This window comes from Lathyrus oleraceus, chromosome 6 (genome assembly GCF_024323335.1).
Source record: "Lathyrus oleraceus cultivar Zhongwan6 chromosome 6, CAAS_Psat_ZW6_1.0, whole genome shotgun sequence".
In the NCBI taxonomy this organism is placed as follows: Eukaryota; Viridiplantae; Streptophyta; class Magnoliopsida; order Fabales; family Fabaceae; genus Lathyrus; species Lathyrus oleraceus.
In genome coordinates this window covers 348,459,558-348,479,333 of record NC_066584.1, presented here as the reverse complement: position 1 = coordinate 348,479,333, position 19,776 = coordinate 348,459,558, and positions in this window count along the sequence as shown.

Sequence of the window (19,776 nt, the reverse complement as noted above, 5' to 3'; positions counted from 1 at the left end):
TTTATTCACAATGACTGTTAATGAAAAGATTTTGAAAAATCAAAGGCATAAGGCCTAGGTTTCTAATTTGAAAACAATGTCCAAGTTTAGAAAAAAAGATTTTTGGCTTGGGTTAGATTGAGGAGAAGAAGAGAAGGGCTAGTCCTAAAGCAATCAAAGATAAGAGAGAAGATAAAACCCTTAGAGTTCCTTTTCTTGAAATCATAAAGATGATTCAAGATGCTCCTTTCCTTTGGACTTAGCAAATAAACAAGCAATCACACAAATTTGGATTCAAGCTCCTAGGATTTCCATTTGGCTTGTCTCTCTTAACTTGGCTACTCATTACAATGGACCTCTTTATTATCTCAAGATGGAATCCCTATCACACAAGAGCAAACATCAAAAAGTTCACAACACAATAAGAGGAATGGACAAATAATAAGTTTTAGAAAGGAAGTCCTTTAAAGTCAACTTTGAGATTTAGCATTCTAAAGGCATGAGGCCTGGTTGCTCTTCAATAAATTTCAGCGTTCTAAAGGCATCAGGCCTAGTTGCTCTTGAACTCCTTTAAGCATAGGTAATTCCTAATTCTAAGTCCTTTCTCCTTTTTTCATTGGATTCACACAAACAAAGGCAAAACAACCACAAGGCAACAATATATTTATATACAATAATGAGCTCAAATGAGCAAAAGGAAAATGACAAAAACATAAAGTTTATGCTCAAGTGAGCAAAGTAAAAGGCAATATGAATAAATGAGCAAGAAAGTAAATTGCATTAAAGTAGATTGCAAGAAATTAAATGCTCAAATTAAAGTTAGTAGTTAGTATGGTTATGTTAGTTTGTCATAAGACAATTTAGCGCTATGTTAAGCAATCGTAAGTGGACTAATGTAGTAGTCACACCTATCTGAGGCCGGTCAATAAAACTATAGGCAAATAAACACAAGTTAGAGATTATGACTATTAAGCCAAGCTCCTAAAACTTGCCATGCCAAAAGAAAAGAAGAAAGGCCTTGTATGGACTTTAGGTTTTTTGCTTGACCAATAAGCATCCTATCTTAGACACAAAGCAACTCACTTGATCTTGGATCAAGTTGAGTTTGATTTGGATCAAAGAAGGTTAAACCTCTCATTTGTCAAGACCAACCATAAGTGAATCAAATCATCATCAACCAAGGCTAAACGGAATAGAAATGAAGGTTACAAGTCATCAAATCAAACATATTTTTTTGGTATTTTTTGAATTAAAAATAAATGCAAAATAAAATGGACAAAATATGGTCAAACCTCAAATTTAATTCAAATCAACTTCAACAAGTCCAATTAAATTCTCATAGGTCTAACATGGTTAAACAAGCTTTGACAAATTTTCTCAATAATTTTTGAAATCATAAATTATTCAAAAACAATTAAAAACAATAAAAATAACACAATATGAAACTATTTTTCATTGAGTTATCATGATCCATATGTGTTAGGAAAATATTTTTGTGACTTCAAATAAAATATTTATGAATTTTTGAAAATAAAAGGAATTACATGGAATTAAAACATAAATAAGAAAAATAAAAAAAAACCAGTGCCCTCAGATGGTTCATTAATTGACGTGGCAATGATCTGAGGGTGCAGAGGCGCGGTCACATGATACGTTGGAGTCAAGCGTGCAACATCATGATTTAAAATAAGTCAATGCAAGCAAGGGCCAGGATTATAAAATTTCAACATCATCTTCAATGAAAATGAAAAAGCAAGGTATCAAAATGAAGCTGAGGTGATGTACATCACCCCTGTAACCATGAATTCTCCTCAAAGTTCCTATTTAAAGAGAAACATGAGCTTGAAGATCATGGTGTTGGATCTGAAATGGCACGATTTGCAAAATTAAGACCACCACTGGCCTGCCTCATGCTTGAGGACTTCAGAAAACAACAAAAACCAAAGGAATTCACATCATATTTCAAGATCTGATTCAATTTTTTTTGGTGATATACTTCTAAAATGGAGCTTCAAACAACACGAATTATCCAAGCTCTTGATCCAATTTTGGTCTGGAAGGGTGATGATGATGCAAGGTTAAGGAATTTAGTTGTGAAGATCAACTAATGATGTTGAAATTCAAGCTTGAAATTGAAAATGAAAACTGAAAATCCCTTTAGGTTAGGGTTTAGTTTTCAACCCAGCAGCGTTTCAGAACTCCTTGTGGTTACCATTTGAATCAGAATGAGCTTCTATTTATAGCTGGAATTGATGCAATGCAATGCTTGGCTCGTGTGCATGAATTTTGGATCCTCCATGCATGGGTCTGTACAGGAGCATGTGTGGCCCAAAAGTGAATGCAAATTCATGCTGAACTCATATGTAAGTGAATTGGACATGTAATTGGAGCTGTATTTGCTTGCACATGTAGTTTCAAAGTGAAATGCAAAAATGCACATAAACATTAAGCTCTTCGAAACTGACTCATGGAAAGTCCAAAAAATTAATGTGAGTAATGGTTGGAAAGCCCTTGAAATAAGGAACAAAAGTCATGTAGGGAGAAAATTCATTTGGAGTTTGGAGATTTAAGAAAACTGGCTGTGAAGTTCTGGGTACAAAACATGTCTAGGTTCCCTTTGAATTTTTTTACAAAAAGCAAGCAACTTCAAGCCCTTTTGTTTCAATGATGAAAGCCTCAAATGGAAAAACCTCCAAAACCAAAGTTGTAGATCGTTTCCATATTGTCAATTTAGACTTAAAATTTGAATCATTTGGATTTTTAATGAGAAAGTTATGGGCACTTTAAATTGGGCATTTTTCAAATTCAATGACTTTGGTCCAAAGTGACCTATAATGTTTTGTATTATCACATGTATTTCTTTTAGGATTATGATATTTTGTCCAACATAACATTTGAATTAGACATCTTAAGATTTCTAATTCATTTGGTCTCACCTCAAAATCATAAAAAATAAGGAAGTTAGGTCCTTGGGAAATTGACCCAAAATTAGGGTTTCAGTCAAAATGACCTATAATGTTTTGAAATGAATGATGACTTTACAAGTTTCAAATGGATTTTTGATGAACATAAAAATTGTTCATATGGTTCTTAAGAACATTTTTTCTCTTGGCATAATCTTCATTTGACATCAACATTACAAGTTGTATCTCAGTAATCCTCAATTTAGTCAGATGACTTGACTGGTCAACTTCTCAAGGTCAAACTTCAAATCTTGATGAATGAATGATTGAGGATCCTCAAATAGGCACATATATGCATAAAATAATGAATTAAAGAACTTCCATTGATTGAATTTGATCATAGGTTGAGGTTGCTTCATGAGCAAGGCACAGTCAATGCACAATTGAATTAAAGTTTCCTTGGGAAACAATCCTCAAGCCCTTTGGGTTATCTTGATCAAATTGGCAAATTGAGATACTTGGGAGACATATATGATGATTAGGAACTATGTGGACCATTTTAATGCTTTCTCTCATCTTCATCCAGCCACTTCATTAAGCTTAGGAGTCTCCTAGGATTAGAGGAACACATGATCACTTTGAGCTTCAAAACAAAAAGAGTTAGTGACATATTTTTGTGCTTTTGGTTAGTAATCAAAATAAGAAAAGCAATAATATCCAATGCAAGAATGCTTGGTGGTCTCAAACGACTCACACAAGTCCCACCCTAGGGTTAAGGAGCCAAACATACTATGATCCTTGAGGCAATGCAATGAGAAAATGATATGATGCTATGAAGGATCTTAGGGTCAAAATTAGGGTCTTACAGATGCCCCAATTTAAGGTCATTCTAGCCGGAGATATGAAGGTTAAAATCTTCGGCTCGACGAGGTAGAATGGGCTTAAATAATAACAAAGAGACGAATTGTGGTCCCTAACAGACCTCATGATGCAAATGTATGCATGCAAAAATAAAATCTTCGTGGTGAATAATTGCCACAAAGGAAAAGAAATCAGGATAAACTGAGAATCCATAGGGAGATCGAGACTCTGGGGAAAATAAGGTAAAAATGTGTGAGCAGGTCACGACTTGAAAACTTGCTGGGAGACACGAAGGGATTCCATGAAAATAAATCGATGGAAAGACTCGAGCTGATACGAGGATGCATGTATTGGGGAATATGCCAATACAGCAAAAACTATCCATAAAGGATACTTTGGATAAAAATCTGGACTCAGACGGGGGTGTCCATAAAGGACTCAGCTGAGGAAAAAACACAACGAGATATTACCGGTTACTAGGTAACAAACTCAAAGGGAGACATATTGTCAAAGCACCGGTTACTGGGCGAGAGAACAACATGCTTAGGGAGAAAGAATATCTAAGACCGGTATAAGGTTGAGAGATATCAATCTTCCGAAACATCTGAGGAGGACCTAAAAGGCACATCTCGACTCAGGAAAATCTGACTCCACGGGGGACAAAAAGTCATAATAGGGAGCAGAAGGAAGGAACACCAGGGATACCGGTTACTGGGCATATAAAAGGTGACCAACCAAGCGTGAATTGGGAACATATCCAAGACATTCATCATCCAAAAGGAGGGATGAAAAAGCAAACTCGACTTATAGGATGGGCATTCGATTCCACAAGGAAATACGAATCTTACTCAACTGGGGAAGAAAAAGACTTCAACTGAAGAGTGCATGAGATATATTATCTATTACCGTTATAACGTAGATAACATACTCGCATGGAAGATTATCCACAACCGATTACTGGGTTAATAAAGGATAAATCGACCGAAAAGAAAGGACATCGGGATACCAGATACTGGGTATAAAATGATGACCAATCAGAAGGAGAAACAATCATTACCAAACAAGGGTAAATGAAAGATGACTCGCGGGGGATGAATTGCTTGACAAAAGCAATTATCCAAGAGATATATCACCGGCTACTGAGTGGTATACTAAACACACAAAGGAACATCAATACTGAATATTGGATAAAGATAACCAACAAAGAGGGGATTACATCTACCGGTTACTGGGTAAAAAACCATAGAAATAGGACTTACAACTACCGGTTACTGGGTAGAATCCCACCGAAATAGGACTTACAACTATCGGTTACTGGGTAGAAGGCCATGAAATCTACTGGGGAAAAGATGGACAATTACTGGTTACTGAGCAATTGAACAACTAAACCACAAGGGAACTGTAGGGGAATAACAAGAAAGGAGTCAGTCTAAGGAAAAACTAGAAAGACACAATTAACAAAACTCAACCCGATGAGGATATAACTCAGGGGATTAATTCCATCCCAATACACAACTTGGGAGGAAACGGAAACAATAATCACCCACGACGACATAACTCAGTGGGGAATAAAGAAAGGAAGATATACACTTTATGCTTATGGGGCTGACTCTATATGGAGATATCAGACACAAACATCTACTTGGGGAAGAACATTCACCAATAGAAGGAGATAACAAGAAAAGATATATGGCAAAGAAAGCAACACGAATATCTGAATGCTATGATTATACATGTATATGCGTTGTTTATGTATGATTAATGTTGACAGACAAACATATCTAAAACAAACAGGCTGAAGAGCCACGAACGGACATATGGCATAACATCTTCATAGAGAAGGGCCAGGCCCACATGAGAAATCAACTCTGGTGGGGGATGCATCAAATACCAAGAGCCACAGACCACCGTTGGGGATAGGCAAAGTCACAACTACCTACTGTCGGGGATCTTCCATCAGTTCCCGGGAACAGGTGGTTGAATATCAATAAGATTTGCGGTAGAAGAAACTCTACTAGGGAACTTATCAAGGAATGAGGTGAAAATCCATGGGGAACAACCACCAAACAGATACACATCAATCAAACACTCCCTTCTAACTGCTGGAGAGACATCTCTGCTAAAGGGAGAAAGAACAAATTGCTTCGCTAGGGAAGGATACAACACAATCTTCCTCAAAATCCCTCAATATTGGAAGAGATCTTCAGACTCCGAGGGGGTACAAATTGACAAGCTCGGATTGGGCAACCCTACTGGGGATGAACTGTAAGCAACCCTACTGGGATAAATTTCTAGTACTCCCGAAGGAACTTTCCTGGCTGAGGGAAACGGAAATGAATCCTTCGTCAACACGCTGTAGAACTGGGGATGAAAAGGGGAACAAGCCCTTCACCCACTACTCTAGGCAACTTCCTGCTTAAAGAGATAATTATCTGGAAAAGCAGCTATGCAGGGAACACATGCTTACTCCGCTGGGGACTTCTACTCATACTGGGGAAAGACAAACTTCCTCGTGAATAGAATAACATATCAACTTTTATCAATCTATAAGGGATTTTAAGTCAGTCCACGCAAGGAATGACAAACATATAATTGATAAAACACAAATGCTAGTGCCTGATATAGAGGGATACATGTCTCTAAAAGATCAAGGCAAGAACTGGAACAGAAGGGATCATCCACGGATCAACCATACCACCAATCATGGATTGATAAGACTCTGCAGGGGAAACAAGAATGTATGCACAAACAAACTATCCGGGAATGCGTTGAATAAAAATCCACAAATCCAATAAGATAGACCCACCCACTGCCATGAAGGAGAACTTCTCATATCAGAGTCTCTGGGGAGCTGATGATGTACTATTCTTTCTGCGCTCGATGGGGAGACAACTGAAAGCTGATGAAGAGGATATAAGAATGCCAAAATATGAACAAATTTCTTACCCTTTGGAGATCGTACTATCGTTGGGAGAGCACTGAAGACATTCCATGTATCCTTTAAGTTATTGTGAATGTTCACTTTGTTTAAAACATTTTATAAAACTTTATTCGTTTAAAACAATGATATTTATCAATTAAAACATGCAAACATTTTTTAAACAGAAACAAACAAGAGCGCCAAGAATTGGATAAAGGCTCAAATTTATTTAATAGAATGGTAGTCCGAAAATGGCGAGACTCCATGGATCTTTACAAATTTGAAATTGGTGATATATATTGGAAAAAGGGATACATTGAACATAATGACCATTTCTCCACCAAATCTGAATCCAATGTATTTGAAGCTTCAGTTGACGATGACCGAGCGAGGATATTTGACAGAAGAGAGTTGAAGAACAAAGTCTTGTCAGGATGCAGTTACATGCCAAATCCCTAATTTTTGCCTAGATTGCCCCATGGTGAGGTACTCAATCTAGCGGGATATATATTCATTTACTTTTTATGTCTCTAACTTTTTCCTAGACCGCCCTTTCGGGTTTTCAATCCACTGAGACGCTCATTTTTTGCCTAAGTCGCCCTTTCGGGTTTTCAACTTAGCGAGCTGTTCTGTTTTTATTTTTAGGCGAAGTATTTCTTAACTGCATCTGAATTCACAGGACGAGTGAAATCCTCCCCATCCATTGTTGTAAGCAACAAAGCACCGCCTGAAAAGGCTCTCTTAACAACATATCGACCTTCATAGTTTGGAGTCCACTTGCCCCTGGAATCGGGCGTGAAAGACAAGACTTTCTTGAGCACGAGGCCACCTTCTCGGAACACATGAGGCTTGACCTTCTTATCAAAGGCTTTCTTCATCCTCTGCTGATACAACTGACCATGACACATGGCAGTTAATCTCTTCTCTTCTATCAAGTTCAACTGGTCATAATGACTCTGAATCCATTCAGCCTCAGTCAACTTGGCTTCCATCAAGACTCTCATTGATGGGATCTCAACCTCCACGGGGACCACAACCTCCATGCCATATATAAGAGAGAAAGGGGTTGCCCCTGTTGAAGTGCAGACAGATGTACGATAACCATGCAAAGCAAATGGGCAACATCTCATGCCAATCTTTATATGTAACAACCATCTTCTGGATAATTTTCTTGATGTTCTTGTTAGCAGCTTCAACAACCCCATTCATCTTGGGTCTATAGGGAGAAGAATTATGATGTGCAATCTTAAACTCGCTACACAACTCTTTCATCATCTTGTTGTTCAAGTTAGATCCATTATCAATAATGATCTTGTCGGGCACACCATATCGGCATATAAGTTGATTCTTGATAAACATCACAACCACCTGCCTAGTCACATTCGCATATGATGCCGCTTCAACCCACTTGGTGAAGTAATCAATAACTACGAGAATAAAATGGTGACCGTTTGACGCCTTTGGTTCAATCGTGCCAATCATGTCAATTCCCCACATGGAGAAAGGCCATGGTGAGGAAATAACATTCAGAAGTGTCGGGGGAACATGAATCTTGTGCGTATAAATCTGACACTTGTGGCATTTCTTCACTTATTTGCAGCAATCAGACTCTATTGTCAGCCAATAGTAGCCTGCTCTCAACATCTTCTTAGTCATAGCATGTCCATTGGAATGAGTACCAAATGAACCCTCATGGACTTCAGTCATCAACAGGTCTGCTTCGTGTCTATCCACGCATCTGAGCAGAACCATCTCAAAATTCCTCTTTTAAAGCACATCACCATTGAGGTAGAAACTGCCAGATAGTCTTCTCAAAGTCTTCTTACCTTTAACAGATGCCCCAGGCGGGTTATTCTGACTTTGGAGAAAGCAGTTAATGTCATAATACCATGGCTTATCATCTTTCACTTCTTCAACTGCAAACACACGAGCTGGTCTATCCAAGCGCATCATGGTGATATTGGGGACTTCATTCCAATACTTTACCATAATCATTGAAGCAAGCGTAGTAAGAGAATCTGCCATCTGATTCTCATCTCGAGGAATGTGATGGAAGTCAACTTCATTAAAGAAAGTTGAAATCCTCCTCGCATAATCTCTATATGGGACGAGGCCATGCTGATTCGTCTCCCATTCACCCTTAATCTGATTAACAACAAGGGCCGAATCACCATAAACATCAAGATGTTTGATCCTAAGATCAATACATTCCTCCAAACCCATAATACAGGCCTCATACTCCGCCATAATTTTCGTGCATTTGAAAGTTAGCCTTCCTGTAAAAGGAAAATGTGTGCCTTGAGGAGTAATAATCACTGCCCCAATACCATTTCCATACTTATTAACAGCGCCATCGAACACCATACCCTATCGGGAACCAAGCTCTGGACCTTCATCGAGCGTAGGCTCATCACAATCTTTCATCTTCAAATATAGAATCTCCTCATCAGGGAAGCCGTACAGAACAGACTGATAATCTTCAATTGGTTGATGTGCCAAGTGGTTAACCAAGATACCGCATTTAATAGCTTTTTGAGCTCGATACTCAATATCATACTCAGATAACAACATCTGCCAACGGGCAATCCTCCCAGTTAAAGCAGGCTTCTCAAAGATATACTTGATTGGATCCATTTTGGATATCAACCAAGTTGTATGATTCAACATATACTGGTGTAAGCGCTTGGCAGCCCAAGCTAAAGCACAACATGTATTCTCGAGCATTGAGTACCGAGACTCACAGTCAATAAACTTCTTACTCAAGTAGTATATCGCATATTTCTTCTTCCCTGATTCATCTTGCTGACCCAATACACATCCCATAGAGTCATCAAGCACAGTCAAGTACATAATCAATGAGTTCCCTTCAACAGGCGGAGACAAAATCGGAGGCTCAGACAAATACTCTTTGATACTGTCAAAAGCTTTCTGGCAATCCTCGATCCAATCATGACACTGATCTTTCCGGAGGAGCTTGAATATAGGCGCATATGTGACAGTCATGTGGGATATAAATCTAGAAATGTAATTCAAGCGGCCAAGAAAACCTCGGACTTGCTTCTCAGTTTTCGGCGCAGGCATCTCTTGTATTGCTTTGACCTTGGCAGGATCAACTTCAATACCTCTTTCACTGATAATAAAGCCCAATAACTTGTCGGAACGGACTCCAAATGTACACTTGTTTGGATTCAAGCGAAGCTTGTACTTCCTCAAACGCTGGAAAAGCTTCAACAAGTGTTCTACATGTTCAACTTCCGTTTTCGACTTTGCAATCATATCATCGACATACACCTCGATCTCCTTGTGCATCATATCATGAAACAAGGTAGTCATAGCGCATTGATACGTGGCTCCGACGTTCTTTAAACCGAAGGGCATCACTCGATAACAGAATGTTCCCCAAGGTGTGATGAATGTTGTCTACTCCATATCCTCGGGTGCCATTTTAGTCTGGTTATAACCGGAAAATCCATCCATAAAGAAAAAGACATTGAACTTAGCTGTATTGTGTATCAACATATAAATATGTGGTATGTAAGACCCTAATTTTGACCCTAAGATCCCTCATGGAATCATATCCTTGCTTCATGCATTGCCTCAAGGATCATAGCATGTGTGGCTCCTTTACCCTAGGGGTGGGACCTGTGTGAGTTGGTTTGAGACCACCAAGCATGCTTGTATTGTATATTATTGCTCTTCTTATTTTGATTACTAACCAAAAGCACAATAATATGTCACTAACTCTTTTTGTTTTTGAAGCTCAAGTGATCATGTGTGCCCTTGCTCCTAGGAGACTCCCAAGCTCAATGAAGTGGCTGGATGAAGATGAAGGAAAGCATGAAAATGGTCCACAAAGCTCCTAATCATCATATATGCCTCCCAAGTATCTCAATTTTCCAATTTGATCAAGATAACCCAAAGGGCTTGAGGATTGTTTCCCAAGGAAACCCTAATTCAATTGTGCATTGACTGTGCCTTGCTCATGAAGCAACCTCAACCTATGATCAAATTTAATCAAGGGAAGTTCTTTAATTCATTATTTTATGCATATATGAGCCTATATGAGTATCCTCAATCATTCATACATCAAGATTTGAAGTTTGGCCTTGAGAAGTTGACCAGTAAAGTCATCTGATTAAACTGAGGATCACTGAGATATAACTTTTGATGTGTTTGTCAAATGAAGATAACCCCAAGAGGAAAACTGTCCTTTAGAACCATATGGATAAATTTAATGTTCATCCAAAATCCATTTGAAACTTGTAAGGTCATCATTCATTTCAAAACATTATAGGTCATTTTGACTGAAATCCTAATTTTGGGTCAACTTCCCAAGGATCTAACTTCCTTATTTTTTATGATTTTTAAGTGAGACCAAATGAATTGGAAATTTTAAGATGTCTACTTCAAATTTTATGTTGGACAAAATTTCATAATCCTAAAATAAACACATGTGATAATACAAAACGTTATAGGTCACTTTGGACCAAAGCCACTGAATTTGAAAAATGTCCAACTTCAAGTGCCCATAATGTTCTGATGAAAAATCCAAATGATGCAAAATTTAAGTCTAAATTGATAATCTTGAAAATATCTACAACTTTTATGATGGAGGTTTTTCCATTTGAGGCATGCATCACTAAAACACAAGGGCTTGAAGTTGCTTGGTTTTAGCAAAAAATTTCAAGGGGAACTCCAAAACGTTATAGGTCACTTTGGACCAAAGCCATTGAATTTGAAAAATGTCCAACTTCAAGTACCCATAACTTTCTCATTAAAAATCCAAATGCTGCAAAATTTAAGTCTAAATTGATCATATTGGAAATATATACAACTTGGGTGTTGGAGGTTTTTCCATTTGAGGCTTGTATCGTTGAAACATAAGGGCTTGAAATTGCTTTCTTTTGGTAAAGTTTTTTCAAAGGGAACCTAGACATGTCTTGTACCCAAAACTTCACATCCAGTTTTCATAAATCTCTAAACTCCAAATGAATTTCCGCCCAACATGACTTTTGTTCCTTATTTCAAGGGATTTCCAACCATTACTCACATGACCATTTTTGGATTTTTCATGTGGGACTTTCGAAGAGCTTATTGTTTATGTTCAAATTTGCAATTCACCTCATAACTTCATGTGCAAGCCAATGCAGCTCCAGTCACACGTCCAATTCACTTGCATTTGATCTCAGTATGCATTTCCAATCACTTTTGGGCCTCACATGCGCCTGGAGAGGCCCATGCATGGAAGATCCGAAATTCAGGCACACGAGCATTGCACCTCATTGCATGAAGTTCAGCTATAAATAGAAGTGCTTGCTCATTCAAAAACCAACCTGAAGGAGATCTGAAACTATGCTGAATTGGAAACCCAACCTTCACTCAAAGGAATTTCAGTTTTCATTTTCAATTTCAAGCTTGAATTTCAACATCCTTAGTTGATCTTCAAATATTAATTCCTTAGCCTTGCATCATCATTACATCTCCAAGTCAAATTTGGATCAAAAGCTTGGAGAGATCGTGTTGTTCAAAGCTGCATTTCAGAGGTATATCACTAAACTATTTTGATTTGGATCTTGCTATACAATGTGAATTGTTTTGGTTTGAATTGTTTTCGGAAGTCCTCAAGCAAGAGGAAGGCCAGTGGTGGTCTTAATTTCATGAATCATGATATTTCAGATCGAACACCATGATCTTCAACCTCTTGTTTCTCTCTAAATAGAAACATTGAGGAAGATCCAAGGTTACATGGGTGATGTACAATACCCCAGCTTCAATTTGATAACCTACTTTTTCATTATCATTAACTTTTGAATCCCTGCGCGTGGTAGCCGGAAACAGTTAGCTGGCCAGAGAAGATGGTGGTTTCCACCACCATCCCCACGTTGGAGCGCGTTTGACTTGTGCCTTTCGTGCATCCGCGCTTCTGAACCGTGTGATCATGCCACATCAATTAATGAGACGGATCCAATGGGCACTGATTTTTGCTATTTTCTTATTTTCTGATTAATTCCATTTAATTCATTTTATCTTAAAAAATTCATAAATGTTTTATTTGAAGTCACAAAAATATGAGAGAAATGGCAAAAAATTTCTGGAAAAATCTAGTTTCATATTTTGATTTTTTATTTTTTTGTGACTTAATTTAATAATTTTTGTGAATTATTTGGTTTTTAATAGTTTTTAATTCATTTTAAATACTTTTTGATATCTGAAAATTAGAAAAATATTTTCTTAACACATATGGATCATGATTAGTCAATGAAAAATAGTCTCATCAATTTCTTAATTGATTTGAGATTTTAATTCATATTGTTATTTTTATTGTTTTTAATTGATTTTAAATAGTTTCTGGTTTCAAAATTTTTTGAGAAAATTTGTCAAACTTTGTTTGACCATGTTAGACCTATGAGAATTTAATTGGACTTGTTCAAGTTGATTTGAATTGAATTTGAGGTTTGACAATATTTTGTCCATTTTAATTTTGCATTTATTTTAATTCCAAAAATACCAAAAAAATATGGTTGACTTGTTGACTTCTAATCTTTATTTCTCTTCTGCTTAGCATGAGTTGATGATGATTTGATTCACTTTCCATCTCATTTCATCTTCATCTCATTTTCTTTTTGTTTTGGCGAATGAGTTAACGTCTTATGGTTGGTCTAGACATATGAGAGGCTTAATCTTCTTTGATCCAAATCAACCTCAACTTGATCCAAGATCAAGTGAGTTTCTTTGTGTCCAAGATAGGTTGCTAATTGGTCAAGCAAAAAACCTAAAGTCCATACAAGGCCTTTCCCTTTTCTTTTGGCATGAAAAGTTGTAGGAGCTTGGCTTACTAGTCATGATCTCTAACTTGTGTTTATTTGCCTATAGTTTTATTAACCGGCTTTAGATAGGTGTGACTACTACATTAGTTCACTTACGATTGCTTAACATAGCGCTAAATTGTCTTATGACCAACTAACATAACTACTAACTACTAACTTTAATTCAAGCATTTAAATTTCTTGCAATTTACTTTAATGCAATTTACTTTCTTTCTCATTTATTCATATTGCTTTTCCCTTTGCTCACTTGAGCACATATTTTATGTTTATGTCATTTTCCTTTCGCTCATTTGAGCTCATTATTGTATATAAATATATTGTTGCTTTGTGGTTGTTTTGTCTTTGGTTGTGTGACCCAATGCAAAAAAGGAGAAAGGACTTAGAATTAGGACCTTACCTATGCTTAAAAGGAGTTCAAGAGAAACTAGGTCTCAAGCCTTTAGAATTCTAAATTTGTTGAAGAGCAACTAGGCCTCATGCATTTAGAATGATAAATCTTAAAGTTGACTTCAAAGGACTTCCTTTCCAAAACTTATTCTTTGTCCATTCCTCTTATTGTGTTCTGAACTTTTTGATATTTGTCCTTGTGTGATAGGGATTCCATCATGAGATAGTAAGAAGAACCATTGTCATGAATAGCCAAGTTAAGAGAGACAAGCCAAATGGAGATCCTAGGAGCTTGAATCCAAATATCATGTGATTGCTTGTTGTTTTTTAAGTCCAAAGGAAAGGAGCATCTTGAATCATCTCTATGATTTGAAGAAAAGGAACTCCAAGGGTTTTTATCTCTTCTCTAATCTTTGCATGCTTAGGACTAGCCCTTCTCTTCTTCTCCTCACTCTAATCCAAGCCAAACTCTTTTGTGCAAACTTTGACATTGTTTTCAAACTAGAAACCTAGGCCTTATGCCTTTGACTTTTCAAACTCATTGTGAATGAATCTTAATCCAACTTTGACCTCATTTTGTAAATAAACTTAACTTGTAAATACAACTCACTTCAAGTTGTTTTTGTGGTTCCAATGGCCACCCTTGTTAAAAAATTTCATAAACATTAGCCATAGGTTTGAGTTATCATAATGGTTGATGTAAACCTCACCTTATCCTTAGTGATTGGACTATATGTCTTCCATACTTATTATAGGGTTAACCCCTCACTAGTATGTTGAAGCCCTCCTCACATGGTGGATTGTTGGTTTAGGTTGAGTTTTCTCCCTTTAATAACGAAAGACCTTAAGGCTTTTGATCAAATCAATTCACCAATATTTGAGATTTTTACCCCGAACTACGAGGTTTTGATCCTACCTTTATGATGGTACGTAGGCAATGGGTTCATCCATTCAAACAATAAAATTGTAAATATAATCTATTCTTTTCTCATCCCCCCAATCTTTTGCACATATTTTCATAAATATCAACCTACAACACACATTTGCAAAGAGGGCTCCCTTAGAGTACTAAGGATGTTTTGGGTGCGTAAAACCTTCCCATTTCATAACCAACCCCCTTACCCGGATCTCTAACATTTTTATTAGTTTTTGATTGGATAAAACTTCTTACTTGGATTTTGTTCGCTTTTTAGCCTTTCCTTTGGACAAATAAAACTGCGGTGGTGACTCGAATTGTATGTTGACTTTTGGTTTAGCCAATAAATCATAAGGTAAAGAATACCCCGCTACATCGTAGAGGAAAATCATCTTTTGGACTAGCTTTTTTCAAGTCGCGGTAATCCACACACATTCGTACTTTTCCAACTTTCTTAGGCATGGGCACAATATTGGCCACCCATTGAGGATATGTAGAAGTCACCAGAAACCCCGCATCAATTTGATTATGAACTTCTTCTTTAATCTTCACTACCATATCAGGGTGAGTTCTTCTGAGCTTCTGCTTCACAGGCACGCACTCAGGCTTCAACGACAAGAAATGTTGCACGATATCAGTATCCAGACCAGGCATGTCTTTATATGACCAGGCAAAGACGTCGACATATCCTTGTAGAAACTCAATCAACCCCTTCTTAACAGACTCTTCAAGGAGTGCCCCAATCTTCACTTCACGAATGCAGTCTTCAGACCCCAAGTTGTCTGTTTCCAAATTCTCAAGATGCGGCTGAATAATCTTCTCTTCGTGCTCAAGCAAACGAGTGATCTCGTCAGTAATCTCTTCAACATCATCTTCTTCTGCCTCAAATACAGGGAACTCAAAGGTGGGAGATGGTGTTGGATCATTATGTTCAATGGGTTTGACCAACCTGCATAATGATTTTGAGTATAAAAGAGATTTCAGAATTCAAACAAGGCAAATTATTATGCAGATGAAAAGATTGATTTTATTCTCTTTTTAGGGTTTTATGGTTATTACCAATTTCATGCAAAAAGCAAAAAGGAAAAAAATAATTTGAAAAACAAACATTTAACATGTGATTGTTGAATGAATATCCTTGTATTAATCAACTTTTGCCAACAATGTCTTCACTTCTCCTTTTGGCATGGGAGAAGAGTTTTCAAACAAAATGAACACATTACGTTGACTTGTGGATAACTGTTGGAACATCAACATCGACCCAATTATTGCAACTTCTTGATCTTCAACATCTTCAACAATGGCTGCAACTTCTTGATCTTCAACGGTGTGGATAAATCCTCCACTTTGGAACAACCCATGCTCATTAGAAATACTAGAAGAATACCCTATGCCAGCTCGGGATTTGTTATCTTCCAACTTGATCATTTTCCCCAAACCAGTAGTTGCACCATGCTCAATGGCCAACTTTGCATCATTGTAGGAGACAAATGAAGAAAGTCCTTTCCTTGAAGGCTCAGCAATATACAAGGCTTGGAACGGAGTCCCAACCTCATCCTCAGCATCAATATAGGAAAAGGAAGATAAATGACTGACCAAGAGAGCCTTCTCTCCCCCTATCACCACCAACTTCTTGTTTTTCACAAACTTCAACTTTTGGTGTAGGGTGGATGTCACGACGCCTGCCTCGTGAATCCATGGTCTGCCAAGCAAACAACTATAAGACGGATGAATATCCATGACCTAGAAAGTGATCTGGAACTCACTAGGTCTAGTCTTGATCGGGAGTTCTAATTTTCCGATAACAGTTTTGCGCGATCCATCAAACGCCTTCAAAACCACTCCACTCTGCCTCATGGGAGGCCCCTGGTAAGAAAGTTTAGCAAGAGTGAATTTTGGCAACACATTAAGTGATGATTGTAACACCCCGATAAAATAAGATAATTATTTAAATTGAGTTAATAATATATTTATTAATTTAATTAAATAATTGGAATTATTATTATTATTGGAATAATAAATATTTGGAATATTATTGGGATTATTATTATTGGATTATTTTGTTATTATTGGAATAAAAGTAGAAATCAGTAAAAAGGTTCCATTTGGTAAAAAGAGTTATTTTCACGTGAAAAGGGAAAAGAGGCAGAAAAGTGGAAAAGGGCAAAGAAAGCCAGAGAACAAGGGTTGAAGGAAGGAAAAGCTTGAAGCTCAGAGATTTGCCGGATTAACTCAGGTAAGGGGGGTTTATCGTCGATTAATGGGTATTATGGGATAATATGTCATGGGTAGTGATAAACCATTGATTTACCTCTGATTGGAATAATTATGCTGAAAATTATGAACTTTTGGGATGATAGAATCTGGATTAAAATTGAAGGAAATTCGTAGGAATTAGATGCAATAGTGTTAGAAATTGTGAGATCGAATAGGTTATGATTCGTGTTAGATGATATGAACGATTATTGTGAAAAATTGGACTGTGGAAGGTTGAATTGGATAGATCTCGTAGCAGAGAAAGCCATAGCAGATCTGGAAGTCTGGTTTCTGGTCATACGCGTATGGCACTAGGCAATACGCGTATGAGATGGCATGGTACGCGTGCGGCACTAGGCAATACGCGTATGGATGAGGAAGATGATGTTTTGAACGTAGTTTGGTCTCTGTTGGTACGCGTATAGGGAAGTGGTACGCGTAGCATACGCGTATGAGATGGTGTTACGCGTATGGGATTTGGCTGAGGAATGGGCCATACGCGTATGGGACTAGGCAGTACGCGTATGGGCAGACTTGTGATTTTCCTGAGCTGTTGTTGTGCAGTTTTAGCTGTTCAGCCGAGTAATGTGATTTAGCTGATGTATGATATATTAGGGAACATTCCCCGTTTTTGTGAGTAGTATAGGTATTAGTAGAGTGTGCTAATACTGTGGTTGTTATTTGGCATGATATGATATGCTTATGTGATAAAATACTGATGATGTGTGATGGTATGCATGATGCTGTGAATGTATCAGTTATGTGTGCATTTGTGAATAGACTGTTTTATGGCTTAGAGTGTGAGCATATATCTATTCTTGAATTGTTGTTGATGATGTAGCATTGCTAGGTGATTAGCATGCATGTTGTGGCCTTTATGGTGGTAGCTAATTCCCATGGTGAGGAATTAGTGATGAGTTAGTGTGAATTGTTGTTGATGTTTGCATGCTAGGTGATTTAGCATGCATAGCATGGCCCTTGGGGTGGTAGCTAATTCCCATGGTGAGGAATTAGTGATGTGAGTCACTAGGTCTCAAATGAGTGGGACTAGTGAGCTTGGTAGCCGTACCTGGATTTGGTCGGTGAAGTTGAACTATATGTTCACGAATAGTCGGTACCGCATGCATGGAGTCTCATTGCATTTGTATTGTATGGCGTATAATATGAATGGATGTATTCCAATATTATACGTGTGTTTCGTGGTTGAGTTGAGTATGATTTTAGTTGATGTTGCCGCTGCTGAATGTATGATCTGATTAGGGTGATGAATGTGTGAAATTACTTGGCATTACATGTTAATTTATAATGCTTATTATATCGATTGAGAAACTCACCCTTACAACTATTTTTCAGGTAACGAGCAGTGATTGAGTAGAAGCTAGTGCTTGGAGTCTAGTGTAGTCTCCTTAGTGGGTCGTGCTCTGATAGATGTAACATCGGGATGGGATGTTTTACCTTATTGAATAATTTTACATGCAACATGTTACATGTTTTACATGATTGATGAGATTTATATCCGCTTGGTTTTATGCAAAAATGCTTATGTTTTGAATTAACAAAAGAGCATGACAGTTATATTGTTGAATGGTGTGAAATATTGTGTGACACCCTTAATTGCATATTTACTCTGATTGAGATATTTATTATTTTAATTAAATATTTGGGGGTATTTTAGATGGGTGTTACATTAGTGGTATCAAAGCATAGTCGGTCGAGTCGAGTCGTAATTATTCTGTTTCCCCTGTACGGGATAGGTGTTGTGTAACCCTATCAGTACTTATTGTTTTAGCTTGTTGGGTTTTCAGAATAGAGATGGCTGGAAGAGGTAGAGATGATGTTGCGATTGCTGAGGCTCTGGGTATGCTAGCTGGAGTACTTGGAGGAAATCCGAATGTTGTGGGAATGGGAGCTGCTCGTCAACTGAGTGAGTTCCAGAAGAACAATCCTCCAATGTTCAAGGGAGCATACGATCCAGATGGCGCTCAGAAGTGGTTGAAGGAGATCGAGAGGATCTTCCGAGTGACTGAGTGTGCCGATAACCAGAAGGTCAGGTTCGGTACGCATATGCTGTCAGAAGAAGCAGATGACTGGTGGGTTGCTACCCGTACTGAGTTGGAATCTGCTGGGAATGCTGAGATCACTTGGGCTGTATTCAGAGAGAGATTTCTGAGGAAGTACTTTCCAGAGGATGTCAGAGGAAAGAAAGAGATAGAATTCTTGGAATTGAAACAGGGTAACAGGTCTGTTACTGAGTATGCTGCTAAGTTCACAGAGCTGTCAAAGTATTACACTCCCTATAACGAGGCTACTGGGGAATTTTCGAAATGTGTGAAGTTTGAGAACGGGTTACGTCCCGAGATTAAGCAGGCTATTGGGTATCAGCGGATTAGAGTGTTTTCTGATTTGGTTGACTGTTGCAGGATTTTTGAACAGGATTCCAAGGCTAGAGCAGAGAGCTATCAGCAAAGGGTTGATAGGAAAGGCAAGAATCAGAATGATCGTGGGAAACCGTATGCAGCTGGCAAAGGTTTCCAGAGACAAAGTGGGATGAAGAGGCCTAGTGGGGGAGACTCTAGTGCCCCTGCTAAGTGTTACAGATGTGGTCAGGCTGGACATCGTTTCCATGAGTGTACCAGTAATGAGAAGAAGTGTTTTAAGTGTGGCAAAGGTGGTCACTTGGCTGCAGAGTGCCGGTTGAAGACTGTGACTTGTTTCAACTGTGGAGAG